Below are 16,799 nucleotides of genomic sequence, written 5' to 3' on the forward strand. Positions count from 1 at the left end.
GACATGGGTTAAGAATGAAAGGGGAAAAATTTAAGGGGAACATTAGGGGGAACATCTTCACACAGAGAGTGGTGGGAATGTGGAACAAACTGCCAGCTGGAGTGGTGAATGTGGGCTCAATTTTAACATTTAAGAAATATTTGGACAAATACATGGATGGGAGAGGTATGGTGGGCTGTGGTCTAGGTGCAGGTCAGTGGAACTAGGCAAAAAAAATGGTTCAGCACAGACTAGAAGGGCTGAAGAGGCCTGTTTCTGTGCTGTAATGTTCTATGGTTCAGGTCTAAAGCTGCTTGAGATCAACTCCCAAAGTCACCTGCTGCCTCCTCTGCCATAAGACTGCAGCCTTCCATGTGTCTTTCCACAATAATTGAGGTAGCAATTCATGAGGAGAGATAAAACCACCTGGAAATGTGGCATGAGAGTGCCCATGGTCAGTAGATAGAAGAAGACATGGTTTTAATTAGGGACTTGAAGTGAACTATTAATTTTGTGATGGCTTTTCCCTCTCACAATGGTCTGATGGTCAGTGACAAAGGGAAGCTGTGGGACTGCTAATGAAAGGGGATATGGTTGCAGTTATTGAGTTCCCACATTCATGGTAGGTCAGGCAGAAAGGGCTTGTTTTTTGTCTTAGCCTTTTTCCCTGCTGCTCCTTCACCTCCTGCACCTTAGATGCACTCTTTGCCCGTTCTGTGGCGAGCTGAGACAATATACTGCAGGCAACCAGAATTTCTGGCACTGGATCCGCAAACCTCTGCCACACCTACCCAAACAATGGAAACATGATTTCGGCCTACAGACGATTTTCTCATTCATATTGAGTGCAGCAACGACCTGAGGTGCTGAGTCACCTTCTTGGAGCATTCCAACCCTTTTGGTGAAGGCAATCCATTGTGTTATTCGGCATGGAGACTGCAATAAAGAAAAAAGGGTGATGGATTTCCAAGTCAGGATGGTGTCCAACTTGATGGGGAACCTGCAGGGGTTGATGTTTCTCTGTCCATGTGAGCTCATTGACACTTTCATAAGAACAGTGCACAGATGCACAAATTTATAACTTCCTGCAGCCAAACAGATATGTAAGACACCATAATATGCCAAAGAAAAGAGATAATAAATAGTAGGAGAGATAAATACATGTTCTCAGTTGCAGTTAGTGCAAGGAAAAAAAAGCAATGTTTTGGTAGTGCCAACAGATCCCAGACCAGCTTCTGGTTAGAGTAGTATGCAAACGTTCATGAGCCTGATTGCAGTTGGACGAAAACTGTTCTTGAACCTCAAGACACGGGACTTTCAGATTCTATATCTTCTGCCTGAATGTTACAGTGAGAAGAGATTGTAACCAAGGTGAAAGGGAGCCTATATGATGTTGGATGCCTTTTACGATCAGGGGTTGTGTCAGGTATTTTGGGAAACACATTGCTGACCTGCTCTGGTTTACATTGCATTTCTAAGTCAGTTCCAGTTGAGTTTCTGATCAACAGCAACTCCCACTCCCACCATTTTAATAACAAGGGACAGCAATGATATGGCTACTGAATGGGAAGGTAAGTGGTTTGACTGGCTTGTTAAAGATGTTCATTATCCAGAACTTAAGAGGGAGAAATATGGGAAATTAGATCCTTTTATTTAGTTCCTCAATAGGACATAGTCAACAAAACAAAACATTGGACATGTCATTAATGACACGGGAATACATGAATATAGAGTGAACTTGTGTGTTGCTTATAACATGTTCTCTCCACCTAGAGGCTTCTATCCAGAGAGAAGGAAATGACATCAGTTTTAGTATCAGTGATCTTTCATATTCAAGTACTAGATAACCACCTAAAAAGTCTTACAAGCAAATCCAGCTGCAGGCTGGAAGAAACAGATGCTCATTGCCACAGTCACCTTGTCTGACAATGAAGCCTTTGCCATGTTTCGCGGTTGAACATGATTGCACCATGTGGGAGATTTTTGTGAGCAAGTTCCTTCTGCAGAACAACTGGTTGAAATGGAATACCTATACACAGTCTCTTCTTTGGCTTGGCTTCGCGGACCAAGATTTATGGAGGGGGTAAAAGTCCACGTCAGCTGCAGGCTCGTTTGTGGCTGACAAGTCCGATGCGGGACAGGCAGACACGGTTGCAGCGGTTGCAGGGGAAAATTGGTTGGTTGGGGTTGGGTGTTGGGTTTTTCCTCCTTTGCCTTTTGTCAGTGAGGTGGGCTCTGCAGTCTTCTTCAAAGGAGGTTGCTGCCCGCCAAACTGTGAGGCGCCAAGATGCACGGTTTGAGGCGATATCAGCCCACTGGCGGTGGTCAATGTGGCAGGCACCAAGAGATTTCTTTAGGCAGTCCTTGTACCCTTAGGAAATTAGCACCCTCCTGTATGTTCTCCACCAGGAACATGTCCTGCTCTGCATTCTGGTTTGGAGAAGGGTGGATTGTATTTAAAGACATGGGCAAGCAGAAGGTTATGAAGGAATTTTTAAAAAATAGATAGAATCACGAAATAACTTAAAGAGCAAGGGGAGAGTGAATAAGGAATTTTAAGAGAGTCAAAAGTAAAGGAAGTGTTGTGAGGGGATTTAAAGACAAAGAAGGGAGGCTTTGTGGAACAGTCTGAAAATAAGGATAAAGATTTAGAATTGACCAGGTGATAATGAAGCATTAGCAGAAAGTGGTTGGGTGGACTACATATTAATTAGATCTAGTGTAATTAGCCCCCTGCAATGCTCGCTTTATTCCTATGATTATGTGACTTGCTACAACAACACCATTTACAGATTATACACCAGTAGTGAAGGTGTATAACAAGGGGTAATGAGTCAGCATAATGAAAACTTGACTGAATGAATGGTGTTCTAGCAACCTCTCACTCAATGTCACCCAAACCAAGGAGCTAACTGAAGACTTTAAGAAGGGAAAACCAGAGGTGTACAATCCAGTGATCATCGGGGTAACAGAGATGGAGAGGGTGAGCAAATTTAAATTCCAAGGACCTTTCCTGGACTCAGCATACAAATGTCATCGTGAAGAGCGCATGTCAGCACCTCTACTTCTTCAGGAGTTTGCTGAGATTTGAAACCTTGGCAAACTTCTACAGATGTGTAGTGGAAAGTGTGCTGACCAGTTGCATCACGGCCTTGTATGGTGGCACCAATACCTCTGAGTGGAAAATAGCGGGCACAGCCCAGAATCTCACAGGCAAAACTCTCCCCACCATTGAAAAAATCTACATGGACCACTGCCGTTGGAGAGCAGCAACAATGATCATGGATCCACACTGCCCAGGACATGCTCTGTGTTCGCTGCTACCTTGAGGAAAGAAGTATAGGTGGAGCAAGACTCATGTCAGCAGGTTCAGGAACAGTTACTAACCCACCACCATCAGATTCCTAAACAACAGACTCAATAAGGGACTCATTTAAGGACCCTTACTTTGCACATTATTAATTACTGAATATTTATCTTTTTCTGTATTGCACAGTCAATTTGTTTACATTTCTTTCTTTTGTATGTGTATCTTTTCCTGAGTAAAGTTTACATTTATTGATAAGTAGAAATTCTGCCTGGCCTGATAAACTCCGATTATCCAAAATGCTCGGGACCGGGCCTATTTCAAATAAATGATATTTTCAGAGAACCGGTCATGTTTTAAAAACAGCAAATCACTTGTAACAGTTTTTAAACAACAAGGGAAGGCTTTTAAAGCATGAAATAATATTTAATTTTTTTTCCCCAAGTTTTTTTAATTTAGCATATGTAACAAAATTGCATACAACACTAGAAAATTCTATTTATCAAAAGCTAAGCAGGCTTTTTTATAATTTTCTCCCCCTCTCACTCACTCCGTCCCACACAGAAAAATTCTGAAATAATATTTAATTCACACCAAAAAACAACCTGAACAAAATAAAATAAATCCAAAATAAAATACTCAAAATTTTACTTGAGGTTTTCCCAAAACTCCAAAACTTTTTCAACCTGTGACGTCAGTTTGGCGCCAAAATAAATTTGGATAACTGAAGATTTCTGCTTGTTTCGGGTATCCTCGTTTATCCAAAATTTTGTGGAGGTGAAATTACATTATTTCAGCTTTGAAATTTTTTGGATAAATGAGGATTTCTGATTTTTCTGAAATCCTCAGTAATCCAAAAACATTTTTGGAGCTGAACAGATGTTACTTCCGGGTCCAAAAAATTTGGATAATCCGATTTTAGATAATCTGAGTGTGTGATGTCATATCTGTACACTGAAGATAAATTTAAACTTGAACTTGAATACAGGCAAAAACCATTAAAATGGTCCAATTAATGAACAAATTGTACTTATGAACTGACAAGCCGGCTGGAAGTAGAGTGCCGACAACTTCCAGTTTGAGCATGCTTGAGTCAGCATCGCGAAAGATTATGCTGTGCGATACTCTCACATGATGCTACCATCACCCAGCATTATGAGAGAGTAGCTTACCACATAACACAAGCACAGGAACAGATTTGAAATTGAAATGTATGGATTCAAACATCGCACCTTTACAGTACTGTATACTCTTTATTTCGTCTGGTTTACCAGTGACTCATGAACCAACAGTTTGGTGATTCTTTACTGCCTCCTTGGGTTAAAGGCAGCTAGAAATGAACTGATGTTTCTTTGCAGCTGATTCCATCTCCAAGTTTCACGTGGCAAAAATCCTAAAACTGTACACCTGCACTGTATTTGTACTGTACCACATCTACTGGGGGAAAAGCCCTGAATCGACTGTACTGTACACACATAATAACAGAGTAACCACGCCTCCAAAGCATAACTCCAATGCAAGCGTTGCACAATCAAACCCTGACTCCAGCACCAGGTCCATCCTCTCCAACAATAGCCATCTCTCCATCATCTTCTCCTACATTATCCAATGTACTGTATTAATATGTTGAAGATGTTGTAGTGTTTTTGGAAGTGTTTTACATGCATAGAAAGGTAAAATATATACTATGCTATATACTAAGATAAGCATTTGACTAACTGACACTAAATAAGGACTGTATGTACTTGTTTCGACTTAAAAACAAACTTGAGTTAAAGACAGACTTAGGTCACGGAACTCATTTTTAACCCAGGGACTGTCTGTAGTTCAATTTAATGGGCTGTAGTGCATGAGAGAGTGTGCAGAAGAATAACACAAGCATAATGAACCCTTGACGTTGTGTGGCTTCCCTTGGCAATGTGTAACTTGTTCAGATAAGATTAACTTGGTCCTTTATGAGCTTTGCAGCAATCGTCAAAAACATGCAGCTTTTATTTGAAGTCTAGTAATCCTGATATGTTGTACATTTTCCAAGTCTAAATGACATCTGGTTCTTTTTTTTTAACCTGGCTTTGCATCTTTCAGTTAATGCCAACTTTCATCTGTTTTTTTCAATTTGGGTGTCCTTTGTCTTCTGTAAAGTCTCTTCTGAGTCCCCTGGTGTTTTTTAACAGTATCCTCTTGACACAAAAGATGTATTAATTGTATTGTTAGCAGCCCAGGGAATCTGGAACAAAACCAGTGAAAACAATAAAAGAGTGTAGGAGTATCCAGGTCACTGCAACAACTTGCAACATTGCTATGGGACTGTTCAAAGAGAAGGCAGCTTTAAATAAGACAATACTATGCTATGTGCAAGCACATGATATTAACCTGAGCCAATTTGGCTGCAAAATGCTCAGTAGGTCAGGCAGCATCTGTAGATGGAGCAACGGTTAATGTTTCAAGTTGAGGACCCTACACCAGAACTGAGGCAAAGAAGAGAGCAGGATAGTTTTAAGTTACAGAGAAGGGCGGAGGGAGATTGATGAGACAAAAGGATAAAGTAGGGTGAGGGTGAGGTAACTGCAAAGATAGTCTGAAAAGTAATCTGGTTGAGAAGTTAATAGTGGCAGTCCAAAAGAGAGAAAATGTACCAAAATCTGAAATTAGGACAGTTGGGGATTGGCCAGCACACCTGGATCCCATGTGATTTGACCTTCCGAACCAGTCTACCATACAGGACCTTGTCAAAAGCCTTACTAAAATCCATGTAGGCAATGTCAACTACCCTGTCCTTGATGATCCTCTTAGTTATCTCTTAAGAAAATTAAAATTCATGACATGCACAAATCTTGCTGTTTATCTAGAGGTAAAGATAAAGTTTCCATTATTGTCCCATTTAGATTGTAACATACATGAAATTCTTTCACTTTTGTCTACCTTAAGGCAGACAGAGAGTCACCACTTGTCCAGCACCCTTCACAGAAACCTACAGCACCTGGTGTTCCTAGGCAGACTCCTCTCCAAGTATTGACCAGGCCTGAGCCTACTTAGCTCCTCTTGTTTTTAATGAAATAGAAAATGGCTTGGCATTCTCGATAATCTGAATATTTAATGGCCCCTTTCGGCCTTCCTAATGCCCAGCATGAACTCTTTCCTGTCATCTTTGCCTTTCCAAATGCAGATAAATTTTAATTCTCAAAATCCCCTCCATTAACTTTCCCATTGTGGTAAACTACTGCTGCCGGCTGAACACGCCTCCTGAGATCAATCCTACCCATAGCCCTTTGCATGCTCCCCATTCCACTCTGCCTTGATCAATCAATGAGGTTGACAGCTATTCCAGTTTATAGTTAATGGAAGCCTATCAGTTTCACAACTTCAGTCTTTTGAGATTATTGACAGTGCGCCACCAATGTTAGGCTCACCAGTCAGTAATTCCGATTCCTTTCCTTGCAGCCCTTCTTATCAGCACAACATTAGCAACCAATCCCGACTTCTGGTGGCTCACCCTTAGAAAAGGAAGATACAGAAACTTCTACCAGGATCCTTGCAATTTCTCCCTTAGTTTTCCACAATGTCCAGAATACATGGCCGGGCCCTAGGCTCCACCTTTATGACGCCCGAGACTGCCACCACCTTCTTTTTTGTTTAGTTGATATGCTTCAGGGGATCAGTGTTCTCTTCCCTGAAATCCCTAGCTCCTCTCCACAACCAGTAAATTGTGAAAAAGAAGCATTGCCTATGGACTGTTTTACCTATTGGAAGTGTATGACCAGTGGGGTGCCATAGGGGTCGCTACTGGGATCTGTGCTATTTCTCATGTTTATTAACAACCCTGAGAGTATTTTCTCCTGCGGGCACAGCACAATTACTACTCATTGGTCATGTAAAAAAAACTGTACACAGCGTATACATTTAAACAAATAAAGAACTGCAAAAAGATAACGAATGCAAACAAACTAACAGCGCAATACAGAGAGAATTTTTAAAAATCAATAAAATGCACAGAGTGCTTAAGTGTATCCCTGACTGAGTTTATTGTTGAGGAGTCTTATGGTGGAGGGGAACCTGGTGGTGCAAGTCTTGTGGCATCTATAACCTCTTTCCAAATGGTAGCAGTGAGAACAGAGCGTGTGCTGGGTGGTGTGGATCCTTGATGTTTGCTGCTGCTCTCTGATGGCAGCGTTCCCTGTAGATGCTCTTGATAGTGGGGAGGATTTTGCTTGTGATTTCCTAGGCTGTGTCCACTACCTTTTGCAGGCTTTGTTCCCCCTGATATTGGTGTTCCCATACCAGACTGTGATGCAGCTGGTCAGCATACTTGCCACCACATATCTGTAGAAACTTGCCAGGGTGTCCAATGTCATACCAAACCACCGCAAACTCCTGAGGAAGTAGAGGCACTGACGTGCTTTCGTCACAATGCTTTTAGCGTGTTGGGTCCAGGAAAGATCCTCTGAGATAGTGAATCACAAGAATTTAAATTTGCTCGCCCTCTCCCAACGATCACTGGATTGTATACTACTGGCTTTCCCTTCCTGAAGTCAACAATCGACTCCTTAGTTTTGGTGACATTGTGTGCAAAGTTGGGGTTGGTGCCCCATTCAGCCAAGTTTTCAACCTCCCTCCTGCATGCTAACTCATCACCTTTCTTTGTACAATCCACGACAGTTGTACCATTGGCAAATTTGTAGATTGTGTTATTGACATGCTGAGCCACACAGTCGTAGATGTAAAGTGAGTAGAGCAGGGGGCTAAGAACACAGTCCCATGGTGCTCTGGTACTGATGGAGATTTTTGAGGAGATGTTCTTACCAATCCTCACTGATTGTGGTCTGGAGACGAGGAAATCCATGATCCAATTACTGTTGAGTCCCAAGTCTTGGAATTTGCTGATCAGTTTTGAGGGGATGATGCTGTTAAATGCTAAACCTTGACAAAGAGCATCCTGATGAATGCATGTTTACTCTCCAGGTGTTCTAGATCTTTGTTTAGTGATGGCATTTGCCATAACCCTGTTGCTACAATAGGCAAACTGGAATGTACCCATGACAGCACTCAAACAGGAACATATAAGCTTTTTAAAACACTTCATCCCTGCAATGCAAGTGCTTCTGGTTGATAGACATTAACGTAGGTTATTACACTCTTCTTGGACACCAGTATGATTGATGCCTGTTTGAAGTCCCCTGCTCTACTCTCCCTTATATCTACGACTGTGTTGCTCAGTATGATGGTGACCTCATCTACAAATTTGCCAATTATACCACAGTAGTGGATTTTACAAAGAAAGGAGATGAGTCAGCATGCCGGAGGGAGGTTGAAAACTTGGCTGAATGGGGCACCAACCCCAACTTTGCACACAATGTCACCAAAACTAAGGAGTCGATTGTTGACTTCAGGAAGGGAAAGCCAGTAGTATACAATCCAGTGATCATTGGGGGAGGGCGAGCAAATTTAAATTCTTGCGATTCACTATCTCAGAGGATCTTTCCTGGACCCAACCCAATATGCTGGAGTGAGATATTGAAGATATCTGTGAATACCTTGGTAAGTTGGCCAGCACAGATTTTTAATATTCAGCCCAGGTACTCCATCCGGGCCAGATGTTTTCCTCGAATTCACTCTCCTGAAGACAGCACACGCGTCATCCTCAAATATGAACAGGATGGGATCATCAGGGAACATGGGGGTGCGGAGGGGTGATTCTTCGTTGTTTCTGTCATCAAATAGGTATTGAGTGAAGCTTTGACATCTGCTGATTTGGTTTTGTAGCAGGTTATGATATTCAAGCCCTGCCACAGGTGTAGAATGTCCCTTGTTGTTTTCTTTTTCATCCAGAATCTCCACTTTGCCAAGGAGATAGTTTTTCACAGGTCCTACCTGCTCCTTCTGCTTTGATCTGGATTTCCATACTTCAATATCTGTGATCTGGATCTCAGCAGTTTCATTATTCATTATTCATCCAGGGCTTCTGGTTGGGGAAAACCCTGAATGATTTGGTGGGGACACACTCATCCACAGCTGTTTTGATGAAGTCTGTTACAGCCCTGGTGTAATCATTCAGATTCTCAGCTGAGTCCCTGAACAGAATAGATGGGAAATAACTGCAGGTCCTTACCAGATGACCAACATTTTATTTTTCCAAAGTCAATGATCAAACACTGCTGACAATTCAACAGGACTGGTGGAATCCACTGGCCCTGCAGGAGCTGGTGGGATTACCCACTGTTTGCACTGAATCCATTGACTTAAATGGTGAATACAGGATTGGAGGGTAACAGTAAAGACAAGGGAAGCTACACTTTCCTGCACTTTTTAAAAACATTTTCAATGTTTATCTTCATTGTTAAACTGGAAAGATAATCAATGTTACTTTTGCTACTGGTTCAATATTTTGTTTATAGTTTAGTTTGTTGTGAATTTTGGACTTTTTGAAGCACAAAAGGGTGAACTATGGGGGGATCAGTCAGTGTCTGAGTCGATGGGATTCCCGTGGACACTACAGCTCCCCACATCTGGCCAGCTTCACTCATGCAGCCCTTCCGCAAGCTGCAACGTTCCCGAATAACCCAAGAAACTGTTAAAAACAATTGACACAAAAATGTTCATTAAGAATAATGCATTCATTTTAAACCACAGTCACCTCTGAAAATTCATCGTAAACATCAGTACTACTGAAAATAAATCACTTAACGAAGGTGAATGACTTAATTTAAATAAATGGAGCTTTGCTATGGCTGGAGTATCGAGTCCAAGAATTAAGGAGTAGAAAGCAAATCATTTAGTCCACCAAATTCATGTAAATTGTCAGGCACATGTGAATATTAATCCCATTGCAGACTCCCCACATTCCCATCCACACATCACAGATTCTATTACTCATTCAACATAGAAACATGAATATAAAGGGGACGGAGTAACATCTATTAGGTGCAAGGTGAGGTTTTCGTTTGATTTTGACATCAGATTCGATAAAGATACATGAGTCAAAGGGCCTATTCTTGTGCTGTGCTGTTCCATGTTCTATGTTCAATCTGCTTATGGGAGGAAATCTGAGTTCTCAGGGGAAACCCTTATGACTGTGGAGAAAATAGCAAACTCTACACAGACAGCACAGGTTCGGATTGAACCTGTCCCATTGGAACAGGCAATGGCTCTATTAAGTGGAACGGCATGTTGTCCTCAGCTGATGGATCAGTACTTTCTCTGTACCTTTGTGATTCAAGTGCTTGCCACATTACTTCTTGCAGTGAGAGTCTCTGTCTCTATCCTCTCTTCAGTCAGTGTGTTCCAGATTTCAACAAATATCAAGGTAATGATAAATTCTTCTTGAAATCCCTTCTGGCCCCATAACCCTTCTGCTATGGGGAAAGGCTTCTTACTATTTATATTGTTATTTCCCTCCTAATTTAGAATATAGAACATTACAGCATGGTACAGGCCCTTCAGCCCACAATCTATTTTAATTTAGGCCTACAGCATGGTAACAGGTCCTTTCGGCCCATGAGCCCTTGGAGCCCAATTGCACCCAATTAACCAACAACCCCTGTACATTTTTAAATGTTGTTGACCTAAATAAATCTATTCCATGACAATCTGATCCTTGCCTACCTCACACCCATGACCCTGTATTTCTCTTACATCCATGTGTCTAGCTCTGTGTCTTAAAATGTCCCCTCTGTACCAGCCTATAAATCACCACCCCTGACAATGCATTCCAGGCATCCAACACTCTCCATGTGTAAAAAACATACCTCTAACATGTTCCCTAATCTTTCCTCCACTCACCTTGAACAGATGTTCTCTGGTACTTGCTACTGACGCCCCGAGGAAAAAAAAGATATTGGCTGTTCAGCCTATCTATGCCTCTTGTCATCTTATATACATCCATTAAGTCACCTCTCATTTTTCATCAATCTAAAGAGAATAGCCCTAGTTCTGGTAACTTTGCTTCATAAAACATATTCTCCAGTCTAGGCAACATCCTGATAAACATATAACATTTTGTTTGCCTCTATCAGTGCCTCAGCTCCAATGACAACCCACCAGGAACATTCTTACTGAATCTGCTTTGCACCTCTCCAGTGTAATCGCATCCTTCCTGGAGCATGGTTAGCAGAACTGCATGTAGAACTCCAGCCTAACCAGTATTGTATTGAGTTGTAACATAAGCTCTCTGCTCTTACATCATGTGTTCCAACTAATGAAGGCAAGTATGCTTCCATTACCACTTTATCCATCAATGCTGGCATCTGCACAATCCTTGAACTTTTATACCAAGATCCCTCTGTTCCTCATACACCCTATGGCCATTCATTGTGGATGTCTTTAGAATGCCTAAAGCGCATTATCTTCCAATCATGTGAATGAAATTCCATCTGCCAAATATCCTGGATCCTGACTATTATCTTCCCTGTCAAAGAATCCTCTGATTGTGAGAGGTGTGGGAAAATCAGGCTATGACAGACTCTGATTTTTCTCTGTATCTTTAAAACGTTGAATGTGATGACCAAATATTTGGCATGAAGGCATTTCTTCTCACTCCTTTCTAAATGCAGTTTGCACAAATGAAAATTTTGAATCACAGTTTGTTCTTCCTCACACGATCCATTACAAATAGTAAATAATTGCTTGAAAGAGACAAATTGTCTTCCAAAATAGCATTATCATCTTCACTCCGGCTGACAAGCTTTCAGCCCTGCAAATGTACTTCTGTTGATCTCAGGACGACGTGTTCCACCAACCCTGTAATGTTTCCCTTTCTAATAATTGAGATGAAAAGATGTGAAGGATCACTCTGCTCCTCGTTTGACTTCTTTTTCTTATCCAGGAGGATCATCAAGAGCAGTTCTCTTGAACAATCAGTGGGTAAGAGTAAAGGCATTTTGTATTGCACAAATTCACTGAGGAAATCTGTATCCAGCATGGAGGCGAGATGTGTACAAGGTCTGAAGAGTTCAGGTTTGCACCTTGCGCTTTCCTGAGACGCTGCTCTCGGGCAGTGCAAGAGTATTTGTCAGCATTCTCTCTCGAACTGCTGTTTCAACCTTGCTTCTTTAAAATTCAGCTCTTAATGCTCATTGTATCCATGCATTTAATTTAATTTTTTTAAAATTTAGACATGCAGCATGGTAACAGGGCATTTCACCCCACGAATCTGTGCTGCTCAATTTACACTTAATTAACCTACATCTCTGGTACATTTTGAATGGGAGGAAACCGGAGCCCCTGGAGGAAACCCATGCAGACATGGAGATAACATACAAACTCCTTACAGACTGTGTGGGATTTGAACCCTGGTCTGGTCCTGATCGCTGGCTCTGTAAAGGTGTTGCGCTAACCGCTATGCCAACTGTGCATCATTACAAAACAGTGTTCGTCGTTGTCATTCTCTGAACTAATTCTGGTAGTTACTTTATTTTATTTCTTAAGTGATTGAACAACAGTGGAACTTAATGTCTACGATTGGACAGGTGCTTATTCCCTTCATCCCTAATTCCAAAAACCGAACATTTTTTCCATTGGTGTTATGTGCTCACCAAACGTGACCCGACGCGGCCCACACTGAACTCATGCTTGAAAATCCACATCGTTAATTAATGGAACATGAGGGAATGCTTACTTTATAAGTGCCACCGGAAAAAACAGAGACCAGCGACCCCAATGTCCAGCACTGCTGCCACCACTCCCTATCCAGCGTTGTGCGTCATTGTTTTGCGCAAATCTATACCACCGCAATTTTAATTCCAAAAGCCGAAATAATCCAAAAACTGAAAGTGCCCAGTCCAGTCCCAAGAATTTTGGATAAAAGATTAGGCACCTGTATTCAATAAATCTCCCAGTCATAGGAAACCAGAACAAAGGGCTACTAATGATCTTACTGTGACAAGCGTGATAGAAACATAAGGACAAGTTAGATAGAACCTGATGTCTTCTTTAGAAATGTAGTGGAAAAAAAGGACTAACCCAAAGGTTGACCTGGAAAACTAATAAACACTTACAGGTACAATCTTCTTTGGCTTGGCTTCGCGGACGAAGATTTATGGAGGGGGTAAAAAGTCCACGTCAGCTGCAGGCTCGTTTGTGGCTGACAAGTCCGATGCGGGACAGGCAGACACGGTTGCAGCGGTTGCAGGGGAAAATTGGTTGGTTGGGGTTGGGTGTTGGGTTTTTCCTCCTTTGCCTTTTGTCAGTGAGGTGGGCTCTGCGGTCTTCTTCAAAGGAGGTTGCTGCCCGCCAAACTGTGAGGCGCCAAGATGCACGGTTTGAGGCGTTATCAGCCCACTGGCGGTGGTCAATGTGGCAGGCACCAAGAGATTTCTTTAGGCAGTCCTTGTACCTTTTCTTTGGTGCACCTCTGTCACGGTGGCCAGTGGAGAGCTCGCCATATAACACGATCTTGGGAAGGCGATGGTCCTCCATTCTGGAGACGTGACCCATCCAGCGCAGCTGGATCTTCAGCAGCGTGGACTCGATGCTGTCGACCTCTGCCATCTCGAGTACAATACCCCTTATCCAAATACCCAAAATCCCAAACTTTCTTCGTCCATGGTCCCATAAGGTAATACGTAATAGAGTTCAGAAATCCTGATCGGAGAACAGGACATTGCAGACGTAAGTAGTGCATTATTGAGTGTCGATTTTTCATTATATGCCTACTTCAGTAAATTTGTGCAAATGTAAACATTTGTATTGTAATGTGAATACAGGTACATGTCTGAGTGAATGAGTGCATTTTTGAAATGGTGTTCCAAAATCTGAAACACTTCTGGTCCCATACATTTTGGATGAGGGGTACTTGACCTGTACCACTAAGTTTGAAATATTAAACAATATTTATCACCCAAGGATGGCCCAAGTGCAAAAGCAAGTAATAATGAGGGTTTTGTGCAAGGTCTTCCAACATAAAGGCAAGCAATTATTTAAATTTAAAATTTTTAATTTAGACATACAGCACAGTAGCAGGCCCTTCCAGCCCCCGAGCCCATGCCCCCTAAATGTCCCAGTGAACCTACAACCCCCGTACATTTTCTTTACAAAAGACTTAATTTGTGAATCAACATGATTTATACTTCTGAAAAAAAATTTCAGCAGGTTTTTAATGGCAATTGTAGCTTCAGGCTGTGATCTTGTACTTCCCTCACCCAGGATTGCAATGTCTTTCTTGTGTGTGAGTATTTAGTACTCATCAATGAACGGATTGGAGAATGGAAATTTCCACTTCAGGCATCAAGAGCTGGCTCTCACTGTGAGGCCAGGTGTTGTATGCTATGAAAAGCTCTCTCTACTTTGCTCCGATCTTCCAAAGAAAATCCCCATTACCATGCCAGCAGGGCACTCTGCCATATCCCACACATGCTACTCCTTGGCCAAAATAGTGATAGGCAATTTAGTGGCAGACAAGGGTCAGTTTTGTCCAGCAACGTCATGCTGACTGTGTTTGGATCAGGAATGCCCCAATGCCATTCATGTATGTCCCCAAGAATGACCAAAGGCCGACACTTTCAACCATCTGAGCTGACTTCTCCACCGAGAAATAGAGCTGACTATTCAATGCACTGCCTTCATTTCTGGCAGATCTTTCCTAATTAAATCACCCCTATATACCATCAGAGCTCACCACCTATTATACCATGCAAAATAAATTGTTTCAGTAGGGAAGAATGGGAGAGGGATGGGAGGGAGAGACAGAAGTCCCTGAGCGATACTTGTTTTTCTCAAGCTTTGGGAGATGATGTCACAATAAAATCTCTGTCTGTCTGCTTTGAGCTTAAACAGCTGTTCCTGAACCTGATGATGTTCCAGTGGCTGATAGAGTCAGCTGAACAGGCCTCACCATACACAAACATGCATAGGCTGAGCAGAGCAGGAAAGATCATTACAACCCACCAACCATGTGGTGCGTCCACTTGTGAAGATTATAATAAACTGCATGAAATCTCATTGTTTGATCATTCCTTTTAATAGTTTGCAGTAAGTAATATATTTGCCCAGAAATATATCGCAAGATATATTGCAGCACTTACCTAAAAAACTTTCTTTTATTCAGATATATCTGAACAATTGTTGGGATTCACAGAGTAAGAATGAGTCAGCATCACAAAAAAAGATAAATGATACTCTTAGTTAATATCGATAATTTGACTCTGAACTCCTGGCAAAGAGTCGTGTTGGTGGTGTTACGTGTTGGAAAGTATGACTCCTGTTCTTCCACACCTACCTCTGCCTACTGCCTAAAAAAAAATCTGCGGATTTTTCTGTGGATATTTGAAATAAAACTAGAACTTGCTGTCAATACTCAGCAGGCCAGGCAGCATCTGCAGAAAGAGGAACAGTTCATACTTCAGATCCAGGACCCTTCATCAAGAGGGGGAAAGAGAGAAACTACTTACCAGGTAAAACTAGCTTGTTTCCCTCGCCCAGTTCTGCGGGCGGCAGTACCTGGTACGCTACTCATTTCTACTCAGTCTGCCTGATCTGCTGAGCGTTTCCAGAATTTTCTGTTTTTTTTATGACTATTTCCTGTTTCTTCCCATCAGACATCTTGATGCACAAACTTAAACAAACCTTGTTCCAAATGTTCATCCCTTATTTAATGATCAACATTACTCCACAGAGCTTTCACTATGAGCATCCTGGCCAGTCTCTCCTCATGGGATGCCCTTCATAAACTCTCCTCATGGAAGTCCTACACCTTAAAGCTTCCTTCAACCTTTATTCTTGGCTAAAGATGCCTTATAATTAGAAGTTGGTCCAAGCATTGGTTGATTTTGTGAGCCTGTGATGCTGATACATTTTCAATGGGTTTATCTTGCACTTTTCTGAGTTGCTGCTGGAGCTGAGATCAGATTATGGCGAGCGGGGGCATGATTCTCAAGGTTCTAAGCAAGCTCGACTGTTTAGAAGATGAATGACATTCAAGACATTTAATTCTTATTGCTCACTCTCTGACACCTTGCATTTAGGGAGCCTCCAAGTCGTGCCCAAGAGACTCTCCTTTGCCTTCTCCACTTCATGAAAGTGGCTGTCAGAGGATTGTGACATCTCCCACAGAGATACCTGTGAACAATATCTGAATCATCTCATAGGAAACAAATTTGCTTCAGCGTGAGGTGTTCACGTCACTCCATGCCTTCAATTCACAGGAGGCACCTATTACATCAGTTTGCCACTATTTATCTGTATTACTCTAGTGGCAAATACAATGGTTTCAAAAGAGATGATAGTGGCAGTTTTCCCAGTGGAAAAGAGGCACAACCTTTGCAGAACACGCAGTTTTCATTAGGTGGCAAAGTATTCCTGAGAGAAGGAGTTGTAAGTAGCATGCAAGGAAGCCCTAGGGCCTTTCATCGAAACCCCACGGCCTAGATAAATAGAACAAACTTTCACTGAGTTAGTGCACCAGTGTGTCTGACCTCAGAATCAGCCTATCTATTGCTACATTATGTCAGGCTTTGGGATCACAGCAAAGAGCTGAAATTTTTTTTTCCACAACTTTGAGCCTGTTTAAAGGATGGGGGGGGGT

General features: G+C 42.0%; 1 long non-coding RNA gene across 1 annotated transcript in view; it reads left to right on the forward strand.

Moving 5' to 3' along the window:
• Positions 1 to 12,064: 12,064 nt before the first annotated feature.
• Positions 12,065 to 16,799, forward strand: part of LOC138751358 (uncharacterized) — a 63,040-nt gene continuing 58,305 nt past the window's right edge. The window contains exon 1 of the long non-coding RNA XR_011349865.1: positions 12,065 to 12,142. This is a non-coding gene — a long non-coding RNA (uncharacterized lncRNA). The remainder of the gene's footprint in view (positions 12,143 to 16,799) is intronic.

This window comes from Narcine bancroftii, chromosome 1 (genome assembly GCF_036971445.1).
Source record: "Narcine bancroftii isolate sNarBan1 chromosome 1, sNarBan1.hap1, whole genome shotgun sequence".
Taxonomy (NCBI): Eukaryota; Metazoa; Chordata; class Chondrichthyes; order Torpediniformes; family Narcinidae; genus Narcine; species Narcine bancroftii.